At 38.7% G+C, this 20,364-nt stretch overlaps 1 long non-coding RNA gene across 1 annotated transcript; it reads right to left on the bottom strand.

Annotated features, from left to right (window-relative positions):
• Positions 1-351: 351 nt before the first annotated feature.
• LOC120371464 lies at positions 352-19,137 on the bottom strand. The gene is made up of 3 exons (XR_005584368.1): positions 19,028-19,137; positions 1,405-2,055; positions 352-525 (listed from the first exon to the last, which is right to left on the bottom strand). It is a non-coding gene; the product is annotated as an uncharacterized LOC120371464 (long non-coding RNA).
• Positions 19,138-20,364: the final 1,227 nt, after the last annotated feature.

Below are 20,364 nucleotides of genomic sequence, written 5' to 3' on the forward strand. Positions count from 1 at the left end.
TTGTTCCAGCAAATATTCCTAGAAAATCCTGATTCGTTTCCTAGACATTCTTCTCTAATCATGCATACTTCATGGAGGATAGGTCCATTAATGGCTATTAGCCAAGATGGTCAGAGATGCAAATCCATGCTCTGGGTGTTCCTAAACCTCTGACAGCCAGAAACTGAGACTGTATGACAGATGGATCATTTGAAAGTTGCCCAGTTCTGTTCATTCCTTTTGAAGCTTCTGGCACTAGCTACTGTTGTGGAAGACAGGATAGTGGGCAAGATGGACCATTGGTCTGACGCAGTATGGCCATTCTTATGTTCTTACATTCTTCTGGTGTAGCATTCAACTCTCTTACCTTTCTCAAGCTGCACACACTTCACTTCCTAAATCTAAGAGCATTTGAGTTCTCACACATACTTTATGCGCCTCTGCATTTCTTAATCTTGTGAGAAAGTCCTTTTTTTTTTTTGCAAGGAACTCAAAGTGCATGCTTCAAATGTTCTGCTCCCCTCACTCAGGATCAGATTTCTCTTCCTGCCAAATAAAATAAATTCATTCATTACCTTAAATTAAAGGAAACACTGAAAAATGTTTCCAGTGTGGCTTGTGTAGCAATAATTTGATAGTTTGCTTGATACCCCACCCCCAAAATAAAATGTCTGTTTATACGTGAAAGGTGCCATGATCTTATGGGGTAAGGATGTTGCTGGAAGCCAGAGGTACTTGATTATCTGATAGCTTTACATGCATAGCACTCATTTGTTTCAAAAGGAGTTACATGTGCTGTTGCATTACTGGACCCTAGGACTTCTCATCACACCTCTGCTGCTGGCTCTGCTGCTGGCTGACTCTCCCCTATTAGCACCACTGTGCCTTAAGGGTCTGAAATACTGCTGCTTATGGGAGTGACACTGCAATGCTGGAGGCCAATGCTATGCAACACTGTGGTATTTTTAGGAGGATGTTTATGCCTCACTGCCTGTAAAATTAGAATAATACATAACTAACAGTCACAGAAGTGTTAACTATTTACATTTTATTTTGCCTTCTGAAAACACACAGTGCTTTGAATGTGAAATGTTAATAAAACAAATTTTTCTATTACCTGAGCTAAAATGGGATTTTTATGCTAAAAAAAGGTGTCCTTTGTTTTTATTTAAAAAAATTTGAAATTTGAAATTTTCCAATCAACTCTAGAGATCAAGAATGCTAAGTTGAACCATTTAGGGGGTGTCCATGATGAGGGTGGACAGATGGAGGCATACATCCTTACAATACATATCTTGAATAAAAACATTTTTCCACTCAAGGAAAAGACGTATTGTCACAGAGTCTGTTGTATTAATAGCATAAACAAATGTCCACAATAGTATTTTATTTTCTGCCTTAAAAGAAATAAAGAAGGAGCCTTACGAAGCTTCTAGGGAGACAGTCAAGTAGTGCAGAATAGCTTCTCTTTCCCGTCTCTGACTGATGTCACAATTCCTGTGGCCAAAACATGTTTGTTGCTAAGCAACTCTATGTATATATCACGCTCATCTGCTTCCATTTGGGATTTAACATATGCATTTTCACTTTCATCTCTTACACTTGTTTGCCTTGGGTGCCAGAATGAATGGAAGCTGTCCAGTATAGGATATGCATAAGAACTGCAAAGCACACACAATGATTTACCAATGTGGATCATTTTTGTGCTGTGTAGTTCAATGGGAAACCTACTGCATACCATTCACCAGCGGTTGGGCCAATTTTTCCATTCAGTAACGACGCTGGTCACTGTATAGCTGCTATTGGTTCAGAAAGTGCAGCAATCTTTGGATGTCATTAAGTAATGTAGCGTGTGGATGGTCTGACCAGTAATTATTGCACGTGGAAGTCTTTATATGATGATAAGAGGTCTTTTCTTGTGCTTGGATTTTGCATTTTGTGCATAAATTCTCACTTGCCTACACCTCTCCCACTTGCTGGTGGGAAATTTTAAAAAGTCACCTTTTTCTTTTTGAATTGTGTTCAGATGATCCAAACCAGTGACACGCATCACTTTGATTTTTCTATGACTTAGATCTAGAAAGAAATGAAAAGACAGGGTAAGAAAAAGAAGGCAGGATAAGAGACTTCATTTAATTTTTTAGCACTCTGTGACATAAGAAAACAAATATTTCAGTTTTAACAGCCACACCCGTCTGTTACTCAGTAATGGAATTATAAGCGAAACCTATTCATCATGTCTTTATGTTTATTCAGATTCTGTGCTCAATAATTAAATTACACAATCTGACATGGAGTTTACCAAACCAGACTCCTTGCTGCAATGAAAAAGAACAGGATATCACTAGCTTCCTTTTGGTTTTAGTATTGTCTCTATTAATTACCATTTAAGAACAAGAAAAACTGGAGGAATTCTCTCAATACAGATGATTTGGGTTTTACTGTGCTTTACAGCTTAGTTTAATTTCGCAGTGAAAGCTTATTCTTCATAAATATAGGCCTAGGGTTATTATCATGTAAGATAAAACTCTTAAGCGAGGCTTGTTATTGTGTTTTCCCATTTTGCCTTCACAAGCAGGATTGGAACCCTCACATGATACCCAAACACATAGAAAAGAGACACTGCAGATATTCAATCAGATTCAACTGTTAGATACTTTGAGAGAAGCTGAAGTTTTTTAAATAAATATAAGCAAAAAAATCATAAAACCTAAGAGAAAGCAACAGTGCAATTTGCTCTCCTATTCTCACACAAATTAAAATGCAAAACAAAGGGGCCAAATTCTGTCCTCACTTACAGTGTGTAAATCTATTGAATCAACAGTAACTCAATGTATGTTGATACAAAGAATATGGGATGATTATAATGGAGAGAAAAGTAACTCTCTGTGGCATTGTCCCCCACAGAAGTCAAGATAACAATATCACTCAGCAATATTCTACTTGCTGTTCTGTTGTGCTGTATAGACCTTTTGCCACCCAAGAGTCATGTTAGAGACAGTGGAGGAGCCAGCTAGAGCATCCCTCATGTACAAGCCAGGCAGTCATGATATCTAGGATGGGCTTTAGGGTCAAGGAAGCACTCTGTAGGTTTAAAGCCTTCATGGATTGACTGAAATCCATGTGGATCTTAGGGGATTTGCAAATCTCAGGATCTGAAACCTCTGTCCATGTTCTGGGCAGAGGGAGTCATCAGGGCAGGCCTATCTGAACCCCATGAGGCCGTGAAGTAGTGAAAACTCAGTCTGAACTTGAGGCTATGATCCTCATTTACACTAAGGCCCCTTTACACCACTCTGGTACAAGGATTTATTTCAACCCATATTAAGATCTCGTTATTCTGTCATGATAGTGGAAATGGACCTTTGTGAAATGAAAATTAGGCCCCTGGATTTTTCCTTCACAGGAGCTGAACTGTCCCCTGGCTTATAAAAAAGAAAAAGCTTCATTTATAAAATTGTAATTCATTAAAAACAAGCCCACGCTATTTTAGAAGACTACATCAGGAGCTAGCTCTTGGTTGAAAAACACCATATATTTGACTAATGTGCCTTTAGTAACCACTCCCATCAAAAGCCTTTCAGTGCCGTTAATGTGGGGTTGAGAGTAGGTATAATGTAAGGGATAGATCCACAGTATTCACAAAATACAGAGATTCGCCTTGATTTGTCATTTGTGCATGCAGGTCATATTGTAGCCTAAAGCTACTAGAGATTTGCACTAAAACACCTTCAAAACTTGGAGTACACTATACAGTTGAGGGGCTGACAGCAGCTTCTCTGTTTAACTTTTGATCTGTGAATATTCTGCTAATGTCCAAGAAGTGTAGTTCTTTCTGATTCACTTTCCTGCTGCATTTGAGATTTCACATTTTAAAAGGAGGTGTGGCTAGTCCAAAATTAGGAGAGGATTTACCATAATGTGTACATTATTTTAATGCCATCTTCTAAAACAGGCAGACTCAGAGTCAATGTATTAACATACAAGTTACTCTGAATCCTAGCTAGAATTGATGCTCCTGAACCTTCTTAAAAGTGTATTCAAAAAAAGTAGCTATTCGGCTTTCTTAATGTAAATTCAATTTTTGTTTCAGTTGAACGGTGTCATAGGTAGGACATTCAGCTGGTGCCCAGAATGACAAACTTTCTAAGCCTATCATACTTGGCCCAACACTGGAGTAATTACATAATAATGATTCTAAAGACATATTGAAAAATTAGTGAACATAACATTTCTCTTCCCTGAATTCTCCCATCTAGCAGTACACCATCATTTTAATATTTAAGGCATTAATACACAGCACTATTTTTTCCAGGGAAGCCATCATGAAATGTTCAGTTTAAAGGGCAAAGTCTGCCCTTTGGAGAATATTATAAAAAGCTGAAAGTAACACACATGCATGCATTCCAGGGATTCAGACAAGTTCTGCCGTTGCAACTCCAGCTGAGGGGGGATGAACCTTTGTGGCCCTTCCAGGAAGCCTGTGAGTTTTGTTGCCAAGTTCAAACAACTCTAAAATACATAAGGAAATGAGATCCCATGGTATTTATATAAATTCCCATGTCAAACATAAATGAATAACTTTGTCTACTGTTCGGCAAACAACTTTCATGAGTCTTTCCCAAATGCAAAAGTGGTTATGTCATTACCGTGGCCAATCTGGCAAAAAGGTACATGAAATGTACACACTGAGATTTGTGCTTTTTTGTTATGTTATATCTTATCTTACATTTATTAAAAAAATATGGCTGTGTACATTTGGTAATAGAATATTACTCAATCATCATTGTATGTAATGTAGTACTAAAAAGCAGATACCCAGAATAGAATTTGTACCACTTTTGGTTTAGCTTTAAAAAAATTCTCACCCAGCCTTTAGGAAAATATTCATGAGGCAAAATTGGCAATAGAAAAATAATTATTTGAAAAACATTATATGAGGTGAGTTGTTGCTTCCCTACTGGATGCCAGTTTAAATTGAGCTAATTTGTTTTACCAGTAGCTTAAGAAAACCCCAGCACAGCAGCATGACAATTATATCCAGGTGCAAGGACTTAATTCAACAAATTCTAGGTGGATCCTTCTAGTCTGCTCTGTGGGCCCCATCCTCAGCTGTAGCTAAGAACAGATGCCCTTGAAAAGACTCTGTAAACATGATCCATTCAGTCCTTGAATAATGAAGTTGAAATGTTTCCAGGGGGAAAAAAGTGATATTCTTGTGTCCAGGATATCAACTGAAGCATAAATAAGAAACAAGAGCACTGGAAGTAAAAAGTAAATCTAAAATCTAAGTAAAAACACTTCACTATTCCTTTGTATTATTTCCTATTCAAAGCATATACGTAAAAACTGGAGCTCAATGCTGCAAAATATTTGGATAAGTTAAAATAAATCTCTAGGATTTTTTAATCATAGTGTAAAAATCAAATCAAAACAATGAACAATGTATCCTTCATTCTCGGGACATTTCAATAAGGATGGAAAGCAAATTGTTGCTATATTTTATAAATCTTTATATAATACAACTTAACAAAATAAGGTAGTATTTTTGAAGGCAAGTATTCAGAACTAACAGCTTTGATCTAAATATTGATTTCACATGAAAAGTTTAGACTTGTTAGTTTTAAAAGAACCAAAAAAAAAAAATACAACTTAACATTGCACAAATATAGCAATTTTCCTCAGACATGCAGGAGTGCTACAAGCATATTAAGGATCCAGTCCTACAGTCTTTACTGTGGCAAAACTTTCATTGGGAAGTCTTGCCGGAGTAAAGATTGAAGAATCTGGCCAGATTCTTCAAAAACACATTATTTGCATTCATTTAGTACAGATGAATTAGAAATCATTTTTTTTAAATCTATATCGAAATGTTGGGATAAGAGGTGTATAATTTGAAAATTGCTGAAATACTAACAGATGTGCACATATTTTACTGATTTGGCTATAATTTATAGTTAATTAGATTAGCACGGTTAATAGCTAATTTATATATGAGTTCATATGTGTGTTTGTGACTACAGAGACAGATATACATAGAGATTATCTGCATAGACAGATAACTCAAAGATTTGTTTTTGTTATACAGTTCTTTATACCAGGGACTTCTGGATAATTTTATTGCATTGCATTATTGCCAGAGTAATTCTATATTAGAATGACTAGACAAAACACCACTCTAGATTATTTTGTTCTAGTTTTATAATCAAGAGTTTGCTAAATAGATCCCAAATAGCAACATTTTGTGTTATGATGAATTTCAACTTTAACTAACACTAATTAGAGGTGTACCAGATGACTCGGATTAAACTAGCGGGTAGTGCTTATTCAGATTTAATGTGAGCAATCTGGACATTTTGAAAAACAGCCAAGCTGGGCTCAAATAAAAACCTGCCAAAAATCCAAACTCTGAGTTCACCCAGGCATGTAAGGCTGGTTCCCATGAACATTAAAAATAAAATTAAAACCAGTTGGAAGTCTTGGTTTTCTTTAAACAGAATATTATCCCCACCCTCAAGAAATATTTTTGTCTAATACACGTTGCCTTTTTAAACTGCCTCTCTGCACCAGAACAAAGTAAAGAAGATGAACTAGAAAGAGGTTTTATTTCTGTTCAGAGTATTGACTCCTGTGTTCACTGGATACTGGTTTCTTGATAAGGGTGAGAGGGAGAAGGGAAGGGGGCAGGCAGCTGCCGGTGGAAACATTTTCCAAACGGATATACATTTCATTACTCTTATCCAGCATGGTTTTTTCACTAGCTCTTAATTTAAAATATACTTTACAGGAGCATATCTTATTCATCTGAATCTTTGAATTTCTGGTTTAAGGTGAGTTTTAGGAGTTAAACACAGAGGGCCAAATTCACTGCTGCTTTAGAAAGTATAATACCCTTAGCATAAATGGATTTATGGTAGCTTACACCAGGTTTGAATTTTACTTTTCTAGTCTCAGATTTTTCTCTTAGTTTCATACCTATTGCTGAATTGAATTCATTGGCTTCCTCGAGAGTGACACCAGTTTCAGTAAGATCAGTGTTTGGCTCAGTGAGTGAGATGCTAGTTGTTTAACACATATGCTACGGGATGAAAACTAGGAATGGATCAATCAATTCAGATAAACTGAGAACCAATCTAGGCCTTAGCTCAAAACTCAAACAAAATACAAGCCATAATTTTGAATTTGAAAATATTTGGTAGTCATTTCACACAGCTCATTTTTCACATGCCTCTGAACTTCTTGGGTTTGTTGGGGAGAAGTACAGTACCACCAAAGAATCATGGAAAGAGCTGTAATCAAGCTATTAGCAGCACTATTGAAGCCAGAAATCTGAAGAAATCCTTCTAAAGATCATATTTTCACAAGACTGCCAGTTTGATTTCTCTCTTGATTGCAAAATCATATGAATTTTTTAGATGCCTACCCAGATCACCAAACCTTTTAAGGTTTGCCAGTCAAAAGTGAAAATCTACCTTTGGGGTGTAATTCCTTAACAGGCAAAGCTCTCATTGAAGTCATGAGAGTTTTGCTTCCCTAAGGAGTATGGGATTGGGCCTGCAGTTATACCACTGATCTCAATGTTATTACATTCATTGGGGCTCCATGAGTATAAATGAGGCCAGAATTTAGTCTTTAGGGGCTGAGCCAAGTCCATATTGAAAGACTCATCAATTTAAGTAGGTTTTAGATCAGACCATTAGAATGTAATTTGATAATAATTCCTTAATATTAGTGACAGGCTAAGGGACCTGCTCTGCTTCCAGTGAAATTAATGACAAAACTCCAAGAGTGAAATCCTTTCACATGACTGGGATTCTACGCCACATTTTTTCAGTGGAATCATCAGGCCCACAGTCGAGTGAAATGGAAAAATAAGTAAAAGGCACATTATCGGGTTAGAAATGATCTATTTTAAAAAATTGTCCTACCTATATTTCAAGGTAGCACATTAGATTATAGAAAGTCAAAGCATTTTAAAAAAAAATCTCATGTACAATTTCAGTTTCACTCAATGTGGACAACAACAGATCAATCCATTTCATTTTTGTCTAGTCAATTTCAATTTTGTCTAGAATTAGATTCTGCTTCACTGTGCTTTCTGATTCTTATGTACTAACCCCAGTGTTTTTCTGTTTTAAACTGAAGTGTCTTCACTTGCATAGAAAAAAAAAAAAGAAAAATCATGGAAACTTGAGGCTTATTTTTACAAAATCTAAATTTTGGGTCAAATTTTGCTTCACCGTGTCCCTTTAAAATAAGACCAGTCAGCAATAAAGAGAAACATAAAAACATTAAAAAGAACACTGTCCAATTCTAGGCACCACATTTTAGGAAAGATATGAACAAACCGGAGAGAGTCCAGAGGAGAGCAACAAATGATCAAAGGTTTAGAAAACCTGACCTATGGGGAAATGTTAAAAAAAAAACTGGGCATGCTCAGTCATGAGAAAAGAAGACGGATGGGGGGACCTGATAACAGTCTTCAAATATGTTAAGGGCTGCTGTAAAGAGGATGGTGGTCAATTGTTCTCCACTTCCGCTGAAGGTAGGACGAGTCATGGGCTTAATCTGCAGCAAGGGAGATTTAAGTTAGATCTTAAGAAAAACTTTCTAACTATAAATGTATTTAAGTACTGGAATAAGCTTCCAAGGGACAATGTGGAATCCCCATCCTTGAAAGTTTTTAAAAACAAGTTGGACAAACACCTGCCAGGGATGGTCTAGGGTCACTTGGTCCTGCCACAGCACAGGGAGCTTGACTTAATGATTTCTGGAGGGCCTTTCCAGCCCTACATTTCTGCGATACGGTGATTAAAAAAACCTCAGATCTCTTCATGAATAAACAGAATAAATTGGTTTTGCACTTGTTCTTTGGCAGCCTCTTGAAGAAATGTTCTGGAAATAAAAGTGAAATATGACTGCACCATTAGCATCTGGTTGGGGAAAGAGCTTACAGTATGTTTTTCTGATGAATTGCTAAAATGATTTTATTATTGTTTAACAATACAGTTTAATTTTAGCTTCAAACACACTTTTTAATTTCTGATTTTTTCTTATATTTCACAATAGATAATTACTAGTGTAATCATTATTGGTCATTGACCATTAATTTGTTTCAGAGTATGTACCTCAGTGGGCAGTAATTACTGCACAGCCTTCAATAAGATATCATTAACAAAATGAGAAGACCAGAGAAAATATGTTAATTACTGTAAGTGCTCTATTGGTTTCTCTCTGGAATAAACAAGTCTAACAATTAAGATCACACATACTTTTTACCAGACTATATTCTGTAGTGCAAAAAGAAAAAAACTCCAATGCAACATAACAAGAAGATAAAGACTTCTTGTTATTAATGGACACATTTTTCTCTTTAAACTTATACTCATAAAATCAAAATGAAAACAACAATATATATGTCATCAAGGCATTGAAGTCAATTGAACTATTCACATGCATAGAGTTAAGTGTTTGCAATATTGGAGCCTATATAAGCATGTCTCCCCTCTCACTTTCATATCTATGTTATATAGTGTTGCCCCTTTTGCCCTGAGAAATGGGCCAATATTTGGGGCCTTGCCAGGTTGATTCCATTAGAAGAAGAAACTGATGATGCATATCACCTATTTCTTTGGTGCAATACTGCTTATTTACAAAGAATGTACAGAAAATCCTGTTTCCTTTAATGCAGTAGAAACGAACAGCAGCAGGCAGTTTTCTTGCTCAATATCCAAGTTTGCCTTTCTAACGAGTCCTGTCCTATGTCCCAAGGAGCTCTGTCACTTTACGGGCCATGCTCATGAATGTTTCTCTCACTGTTTGCTGGCTTTCTGCCTCTGTCATACACACCTAGCCAAGCAATCCCTAGCCACAGCATTTGCAACTCATCCCAGAGAAACCCATTCCTCCATTGCTTAGTCATGCTCAGGCTTTGCCATACAGCAAATTGCTTTGGGCAGTAATTTCTATTGTTTCAGTCATCGTTGCACAAAGGGGCATTTAATTGCTCCTTCCATTTAGCTTGAAAGAAGGGTGGTTAGCACAACCATAAATGTTAATCAGGTTTGTGATTGATGGCAGCCATAAATACCTTCTAGTATAACAATATATTTATGGAAAGTGCTAAACTGGCAAACTCTCCTATCCTGGAGTTGGCTAGTGCCACTAATGTTCTCAAAATGCATTAGCATGTTACTGCCAACTCAGAAATAGTTAAGGCTCCATTGCACTGCTGCAGCCTTTTGGCTACAGCTAGTTGAAATTTCCCAAATATCAATATTTCATTAAATTTATTGAAAAATTGATTTTCAGTGAATGTTTGGGCAAAATTCTTCATTCACTTTGTTTCTTTTTTTCATTCAGCTGCAGAACTGGTTATTGCCATGAAAGATCAAACTCAGAAATGGGATTGCTTTCAAATATTTTCTTCTTTCATACTGGACCCCAACTCTCACTAAAAGATTTTTAAATAGTATCATTATGCTTATGTCCAACTTCCTTTTCCCATTATTGTATTGATTTTAACACAGTAAACTTTAGAGCAGTTGTAAGATACTTTTCAATTCTAGTTTTGCTTTAATCACTTTTGTTTCTCACAAGGAGACACTCTGGATCATCTGCTCATTTTATGGATACATCCTCAATTCAACTATGAGCCAGATCGTCTGCTGTGTAAAATAGCCTCGTTCCATTGATGTCAATGGAGTTACACATACATACACCAGCTCACAATCTGACCCTAAAAATGTTTGACCCAGAACTGGGTGGAAATTTAAAATAACACTTCACTATAAAGGTGTTTTATCTGAAATTCTGTATTGTTTCCAAAATAAAACATCTTCCACTAAGGGAGGTCAAGAAGAACCATGCCAACAGAGAGAGGGAGATATACAGAGTTGCCTTGCATCCTGGTTGAAAATAATGGAGACATTCTAGGTTTACACTTGTATAACTGACAGTGGAATCTTGACTTGTAAAAATGTGCATGGAAAACAAAAGAGACACAAATACCACCAAAGTGGATGTGTAAGATTAATTTGCACCAATCAGGTTTCAGAGTAGCAGCCGTGTTAGTCTGTATCCGCAAAAAAAACCAGGAGTACTTGTGGCACCTTAAAGACTAACAAATTTATTTTAGCATGAGCTTTCGTGAGCTGCAGCTCACTTCTTCGGATGCATAGAATGGAACACACAGACAGGGGATATTTATACATACAGAGAACATGAAAAGGTGGAAGTATGCATACCAACAGGCAGAGTCTAATCAATTGAGATGAGCTATCGTTAGCAGAAGGAAAAAAACTTTTTGAAGTGATAATTAAGATGGCCCATAGAAGGTGTGAGGAGAACTTAACATAGGGAAATAGATTCAATTGGTGTAATGACCCAACCATTCCCAGTCTTTGTTTAGGCCACAGTTAATAGTATCTAGTTTGCATATTAATTCAAGTTCAGCAGTTTCTCTTTGGAGTCTGTTTTTGAAGTTTTTTTGTTGCAAAATTGCCACCTTCAAGTCTGTCACTGAGTGGTTAGAGAGGTTGAAGTGTTCTCCCACTGGTTTTTGAATGTTATGATTCCTGATGTCAGATTTGTGTCCATTTATTCTTTTGCATAGAGACTGTCCGGTTTGGCCAATGTACATGGCAGAGGGGCATTGCTGACACATGATGGCATATATCACGTTGGTAGATGTGCAGGTGTACGAGCCCCTGATGGCGTGTCTGATGTGATTAGGTCCTATGATGGTGTCACTTGAATGGATATGTGGACAGAGCTGGCATCGGGCTTTATTGCAAGGATAGGTTCCTGGGTTAGTGTTTATGTTTTATGGTGTGCGGTTGCTGATGAGTATTTGCTTCAGGTAGGGAGGCTGTCTATAAGCGAGGACTGGCCTGTCTCCCAAGATCTGTGAGAGTGAGGGATCATCTTTAAGGATAGGTTGTAAATCTTTGATGATGTGCTGGAGAGGTTTTAGTTGGGGGCTGTAGGTGATGGCTAGTGGTGTTCTGTTATTTTCTTTTTTAGGCCTGTCCTGTAGTAGGTGGCTTCTGGGTACTCTTCTGGCTCTGTCAATCTGTTTTTTCACTTCAGCAGGTGGGTATTGTAGGTTTAAGAATGCTTGAAAGAGATGTTGTAGGTGTTTATCTCTGTCTGAGGGATTGGAGCAAATACGGTTGTATCTTAGAGCTTGGCTGTAGACAATGGATCGTGTGGTGTGTCCGGGATGGAAGCTGGAGGCATGTAAGTAAGTATAGCGGTCAGTGGGTTTCCGGTATAGGGTGGTATTTATGTGACCATCATTTATTAGCACAGTAGTGTCTAGGAAATGGACCGCTTGTGTGGATTGGTCTAGGCTGAGGTTGATGGTGGGATGGAAATTGTTAAAATCTCGGTGGAATTCCTCGAGGGCTTCTTTTCCATGAGTCCAGATGATGAAGATGTCATCAATGTAGCGCAAGTAGAGTAGGGGCGTTAGGGAACGAGAGTTAAGGAAGCATTGTTTTAAGTCAGCCATAAAGATGTTGGCATACTGAGGGGCCATGCGGGTACCCATAGCAGTGCCACTGACTTGAAGATATATATTGTCCCCAAATGTGAAATAGTTGTGGGTGAGGACAAAATCACAAAGTTCAGCCACCAGGTTAGCCGTGATATTATCGGGGATACTGTTCCTGATGGCTTGTAGTCCATCTTTGTGTGGAATGTTAGTGTAGAGGGCTTCCACATCCATAGTGGCCAGAATGGTGTTTTCTGGAAGATCACTGATGGATTGTAGTTTCCTCAGGAAGTCAGTGGTGTCTCGAAGATAGCTGGGAGTGCTGGTAGCATAGGGCCTGAGGAGAGAGTCCACATAGCCAGACAATCCTGCTGTTAAAGTACCAATGCTTGAGATGATGGGGCGTCCAATGTTCACCTACATGTTTCTAAAGTATTTACCCAGCTCTATGAGATATCATTGAGTAAATGAACTATACTGTAATGTTTCCTATGCAGTAAAAATAGGTGCCAAAAGGCTATCTGACTAGAGAATGTACCACGGTATGGTATATGTTGCTTTGTAGACCATTGTGATATCCTTAATGTCCTTAACAAATCCATAGATTGGCTACTTAACTGTAACCAAAATAATATGAAGTAACATTTTTTATCTAAGAATCCATCTCCAGTTCTCCTTCACAACTGAACAGATTAAGTACCATCCATGGGTGTCCTTTCTGACATCTCCACACTTGAGTGGATCATATTGACTAAACATGAAAGACTAGACAAATTCTTAGCTTTTGAAATAACTTCAGCTCAGTTTTTGAGCTCCCTGACAGCAGTCAAAATTCTATTATGATTTCCAGTTTAATTTAACATACAAACCTCATTAAAATAACCATGATAAGGTTAAGACCTAAAAACACAAATGCATTCTAACCATTGTGAGGACACAATTACATTGGTATGCTATGCCTAGTCGGAATGCAAATACTCTTGGGTATGCTGTGACTCAGCAGTACAGTACATGAGAGGATTTCATAACTAGAGATGTGAGAATTTCAACATTTTTATTTCACAAAATCTTCACTGACTTTCTATTTCTCCCTTTTTGAATTTTCTTCAGATGGTTAGCTATGATGCTTTTTCTGTACCACTTCTACAGAAGTATCGTTTTCTCTTCATAAAGGATCAGCTGTGGTGCAGTATATATCTGAGCATAGTGAATAGATTGGTATTGCTGGCAAAAATGATGAAAATACATTTGTTACAATTACAGTTGCAAAAATAAAAACATGGTACTTTTGCTCTTTCCCACCCGCCTATCATGAAAGTGTAATAATTTTTCCCAAGTGAAATAATACATATTTTTCAAAGTAGAAAGGCTGCCCAAAGCTTGGATGCAAAGTATATTATAAAAAATATAGTAGCATAGGGGTTTTGAACACTTCTGGAGCCCCATCTTTCCCCTTCAGAGATACCAGCTGCACTACTGAGACAATTTGTGATATCTACTGGCCAGTGGCCTGGTTAGGATGGAGTCTTCGTGAACTGAAGCCCTCTTAGTAATATTAATTGGCGATGCAATCAATACAATACACTACTGATCTGAAGGCTGTGGCAGATATCTGAAAAGGCAAAGTAGGACCCTGTAAATACACATCCACCATTGCAAGTTACATTTTTTCTAACATTTGCTTAACAATCCATTGGGGTTTCTTCATATGCAGCTGGTGAAAATATGATTTCCCCCCAGTTACTGTTTGCCAACAGGACCAATTCTTTGAGCGTCATATTCCAAACAAGGGATGACCAAACAGGCTTAGAAGACAAACTGCTCTTTCCTTCACTCTTCATGTAAATCTTTGCCCATTTTTAGAAATTAACTAAAAGATTCTGGAATGTCCAATGCACAGGGAGAGATTTTGAATTGATGTAACCCCATTGATTACAGGCTGCCTAAAAAACATGGTTTGGACAGGGCAAACTAGCCAAAGAGTGCCACAAAAGGAATGAGAGGGAAGAATATATGCTATCCACTCCTGGGAAAAAAATAAGACCAGAAACAGACTTTCCAGGCTGCTCCTTTAAGTGTGAAGAGGAGTCCTCTGAGCCACCTCTGAAAGGATGGAGGAAGACAGGGATGTAGGGGAGATCCCCCTCAGTCTCTCTTAAAAATATTGCATGGGTTGGGGAATATTCCGCACTGCCCCAGCCCCATCTAATGTTAATCAAAAGTCATCAGGTAGTAGGAACTTTTGGTTTTGAAGAGGCAACATCATGTGGGGCTCTGTAAGTTTCCATAATCAAATGTAAGCATCGGACCTTGGAAAGTTTAAATTATTATTGTGGTAAAGTTTAAGAACCCCACAAAGGGCTGGATATACCATTTTAGGAGTGGGAAAAGTTCCTTTAAAATTTCCCCTAAATACAATGTATGCTTACTCTTTCCCCACCCCAGACATTACATCATCTTCTTGCACTACTGCTCAGACACATCATCTCCCTTTGATGATGTGGGTCTTCCACATCACCTTTTATATCATATCATCCTCACCTTCAAGGCTCTTCACTACACAAGTCCTACCTACATCTCAACCTTCATAACCTCATAATCTGCATCCCCACTGGCTGTGCTCTCAGACTGCCCTCCTAAATCCATCTTTCATACTCTCGTGTTATTTTTTTTAATGCTGCCACTTATACTGTGAAAAATCTCTTTCAACTCTTCAGCACTAACCAGCCCTCTTTCACTGATTTCTCTCTATAAAACACATTTCATCTTTGAAACCTACCCAGGCTAACTCAACTAAAAACAAAGTGTGTAATGGATAAGGAGGAGACCACCACCCATTGGTCAGTCATACTTGATACATATTATTATGAATGAGAAACAGGAAATGATGGTAAAAAAAACCCAACACTTTACAATTAAAATTAGGGTTGAATTTTCTGACCATTTGGTTGACCTTCACGTAAAGACATCCACTGACTGCCTACAGACATCGGGCTGTTAACATATAAATCAGGGGTCAGCAACCTCTGGCACGCGGCTTGCCAAGGTAAGCACTCTGGCAGGCCAGGCCAGTTTGTTTACCTGCCACATCGGCAGGTTCGGCCGACTGCGGCTCCCACTAGCCACGGTTCACCATCCCAGGCCAATGGGGGCTGCAGGAAGCGGTGCAGGCCGAGGGATATGCTGGCTGCCGCTTCCCAGCACCCCCATTGGCCTGGGACAGCAAACCACTGCCAGTGAGAGCCACGGTCAGCCAAACCTACCGACACGGCAGGTAAACAAACTGGCCCGGCTCCCCAGGGTACTTATCCTGGTGAGCCGCATGCCGGAGGTTGCCGACCCCTGATATAAATGAACAACAAAGAATCCTGTAGCACCTTATAGACTAACAAATGTATTGGAACATAAGCTTTTGTGGGTGAATACCCACTTCGTCAAGATGCATTGTGCGCATCGTCTGACAAAGTGGGTATTCGCCCACAAAAGCTTATGCTCCAATACATTTGTTAGTCTATAAGGTGCCACAGGACTCTTTGTTGCTTTTTACAGATCCAGACTAACACGGCTATCCCTCTGATATATAAATGAATGTCATTCTGACAAAGGTGTAAACAAAGAAAAGTTAATACGAACAGGGGCGGCTCTAGACATTTCGCCGCCCCAAGCACGGCGGCATGCCGCGGGGGGGCACTCTGCTGATCGCCGGTCCCGCAGCTCCAGTGGACCTCCCGCAGGCATGCCTGCGGAGCGTCTGCTGGTCCCGTGGCTCCACCGAAGCCGCGGGACAGCGGACCCTCCGCAGGCACGCCTGCAGGAGGTCCAGCAGAGCCGCGGGACCAGCGGACCCTCCGCAGGCATGCCGCCAAAGGCACCCTGCCTGCCGCCCTCCCGGCGACCGGCACAGCGCCCCCCACGGCATGCCGCCCCAAGCACGCGCTTGGCGTGCTGGGGCCTGGAGCCGCCCCTGAATACGAATACCAGTCCAAATAAGCTTATGAAATGCTGAGAGGAAAGTGAAAATATTAAGACTGTAGATCTGCAGAGGTGAGGAAATTTAATTACACATAATAAACTGTAAATGGTGACTGTTCCAGGAATGGGACAAAGATTAACATGCTTCCAAGACATTCTATCTCAACATACATTGTGGTACTGTTGCAGAACATCATTTGCATTAGCTATGTGACTCCACAGCTAATACAGGAATGCATGGACACACCTTAAATTTTTAAGTGGCTTCAAAAACTTTTAGTATTATTGGTGGGGGTTGAGAGAGAAGAGGTGACAGATACAGAATGGGATTGCTGAGATACTGTGATGTTAAAGCAAATGTAAGATTGTAACAGCATAAAGAGAATCACAGCTTGTAAGATTATTCATTAAATTGACTTAAATGTACCTAAAAGATTGTACCTTATTCAGCTAAACAGTTATCCAGAGTTAGATCAAATTTTACACTCTAACTTTAGTGATTCTCTCTTGATTTTCTAATAGGCTGTGTTTAGGATCATTCATTGTAGTTATATGGTGTCGAGGTAGATGATCCTTTAACTTCTGAGGACAAGCTGAAGGGAAGCAGGAGGCTCTGAGGTTATCATGCAAAGGCGCACACAGGGAGTTCTCAAGCAACAAGCTGCTGCCAGCCCTCTGGCTGCAGTTAACCCAAAGTACAAGAGCCCAAAGCCACAGATGATAGATCAGCCTCTGGGACAAGGTGAAAATTACATTTTACAAAAATCTGCCCCTCTAGGAATTTCCACCTTCTGGCGTTTCCTTTATTTACTGTACTTATTTAGAGTCTGTCTAACCTAATTCAGAAAATAGGTTATCATCAATGATCATGTCTTTCCTCTGTGTTTTATAGAGCACTGAGGGGCAAGTACCATCTCTCTGTCTGTTTTTGTACCTCAGACAGCGCACTCACAGTGATCAATAAATACAAATAAACAATAAAATCCAGTGATAAATTAAAGCTGAAGAATTGGGAACAGATTTTATAAAATGATGGGATTTTGGCTAGCATGCAGCAAACAGCATACACTTGGAACAACTCCTTTTCCAATGATTAACACTTCACTTAGCATCCTGAATAGACAGGGCATATGATAAGCAAGAGCTTATGCTTATCATACTGCTTATGCTTATCATACTGCTTATGAAAGCAGTAGACATATGATCTTTTCAGATCTCAGGAAAAAAAACAGGATTGGTCAGATTTAAACTATGGCAATAATTTGAGTCAATAAATGGTCTGTATAAGTAGCAGGACTTGTTACAAAAATCCTCTGACTGATCTGACCATAACTTTAGACAGAATAAGATTCAAACACTCCCAGGCATCAAATCTGTATAGTCTCTTACCCTACAGTGATCCCATCCACATTTTAAAGCAGCTTGGAAAGAATGAGTAGCATTAATAATCCAAATGGGGACATATAATAGCCTAACACATTGACTGCAAGTCATGGATGCTATGCTTGGTGATATTTGGAAACCATTTCTAAAGTCCATTTGCAACAATGCTGGTACCCAGCAACAGTGAAGGGTAGATTCCATCTCACTTGATCATTCAAAACAAGATTATATATATATATATTATTTGATATTAACACAGGCCCTTTCATCCTGACAAATCCCATATCTCACAAACTATCCCCATATAGCTCAGCACCCTGAGACGTAGGCAGCTGTCTGGCAGAAAACAACAGCCAACTGGGAAATGTCTCATCAGTGGAGAAGGTCTCAAGGCACTGAAGTAAATCCTTATTCTTACCAAAGTTGCTAGCATGTCTTTAAAGTCTATGCAGCTCAAGACCCTGTTCTTAACAGTTTTACCCCAAAGCCCCTCAACACAGGTCTAGATCATGCTGTTAAGTGGGAAGCTCTGATTTGGTAACAGTGAGGAGGCTCAGGGACCAATTGTGTCTGTAATGGTTTGCAAATTGTATTAATATGCTGCCTTTCAGCAGCGAGGGAAGTAATTCCTCTTCCAAATGTGTAGAGTGTATTGGGATGGGAGGTGTGGTATAAAAAGCAGGTATTAAGTGTATCAATTTCATATATTTTAAAGCCAGGAAGGAGACCAAGTAGAACATCTAGTCTGATGATTTGTATAACACAGGCCTCAGAATTGTATCTAGAGACCTCTGTATTGAGCCCAGTAACTTGTGTTTGACTAAAGAATATCGTTCAGCTCTTCAGTTTCCCTTCTATAGCAGAACAGCGGGCTTGCCTACTGCACTCTGAGAGGACTGTCAGAACAAGACAGGACACAGTTGCAAATTATTTGCATTATTTCATTGCAAATAATACAGAAATGTAAAAGCTGTTCTGGATCTGTAAGGCCCAAACAAATACAGCAGGGTTTCCTTCAGCCAAACCTCAGAGTAAAGGTATAATATGTGGCTTGCTTCAGCCAAGCCTAAAACAAGGATTGAAAGTAAAGCTCACTCTCACCAAACTTGTATGCTTTGTGGTTCTTTGAACTACAGCTTTCTAAACAGCCCCCTCCCTCAATCACTACCAAATCTAAAACTGCCCCACAGCACCTACCTTTATAGAGTGTTGGATGAATCAATTAAATTCCCACAGCTGGCTACCCTGAAAATCCCTGCACTGAATGCAACCAGCTGCAGTCCTTTTCCATGCAAGAGGGATAGGATTAGTCCCTTCCCTGCCATATATTAGGCATACTTTTTATACTACCCATCACATGCACCATCGTCATTAAACCAAGAGCTTAACATTTGAGTAAAATATCAGGATAAAAATTACCCTCTGCTATGTCTGAAATATTCTGCTGTGGAGAGTCTATTCTCTTCTATTGATTTCCATTAAGTTTCTAAGTTTGATAAATAGATAACATTATAAAAAGAAAATGCAATGTGTGTAGCCTTGATAGACACAGACTCACTGGTATCCAGGAGTTAATAGCAGTTTATGTTAAAACTAGAAATGTTACTATAATTATGAAAATGAATGTATAATTTATGCACAGAAGATGGGAAATATGCAAGGTGTGTACAGTATATGATTATATTATATTTCCTTGTTTCTATTGATAGATGATAAATCTTTAGAATATGGTGAAACTATGCCTTAGACTGCATTACTTTGGGATGGCCATGATTTCTAGAAAAGTTTTTTTGTTGTTTTTAATTAAACTACTTTTTTACAACAGCAGCCTTTCCCCTGCTTTATTATGCCAAGGAAGCATATGGAAATATAAACTCGGAGATGTTACTGATTTATTTTGATGTTGGAGCATTTTGCTCTTGTGTAAACATTTCTTGTGACATGAATATGGATAGTTTCAAATCTTAGAAGAGTTCATTACTAAAGGTAGCATATGTTTTTGACTCCTGAACCATGAGGGAAATGAGAACACCCAGCTTGCCAAACAGTAAATTGTAAACAGTTGGTACACCCCTAAGCAAAAGACTGAAATAATTACTGTATCTGTGTTTTAGAGTAGCCAGCTCATTTTTATGTCTCATTTTTGTTTGTTTGTTTGTTTTTTCATTTTGCTGATTTAATGCTTTTCTGCAAGGTTTGTAGATGTAGACTAAATATATCCTTTGGGCCTGCAGCATCATGATTCTAAGTGTACAGATGTACAGATGTATTTCATGGATTCTGTGGTATCCTACCATCATGCATCAAAGTCTACACTAAAAGAGGCAGTCAGCTATTTCACATGTTTTCAGTCCTATTCATAAAATATATACTACTTGGTATCCTTGGGTCCCATCCTGTGAAGTGCTAAGGCCCAAATCCACAAAGGTATTTAGGCACCTGATTCCCATTTAAATCAATGGAAGTTAGGTGCCTAAATACCTTTGAGAATCTGGGCCTAAGTGTCTCCTGGGAAATTCTTAGTGCCCCTTCAC

The sequence above is a fragment of the Mauremys reevesii genome, linkage group 9 (genome assembly GCF_016161935.1).
Source record: "Mauremys reevesii isolate NIE-2019 linkage group 9, ASM1616193v1, whole genome shotgun sequence".
Classification (NCBI taxonomy): Eukaryota; Metazoa; Chordata; order Testudines; family Geoemydidae; genus Mauremys; species Mauremys reevesii.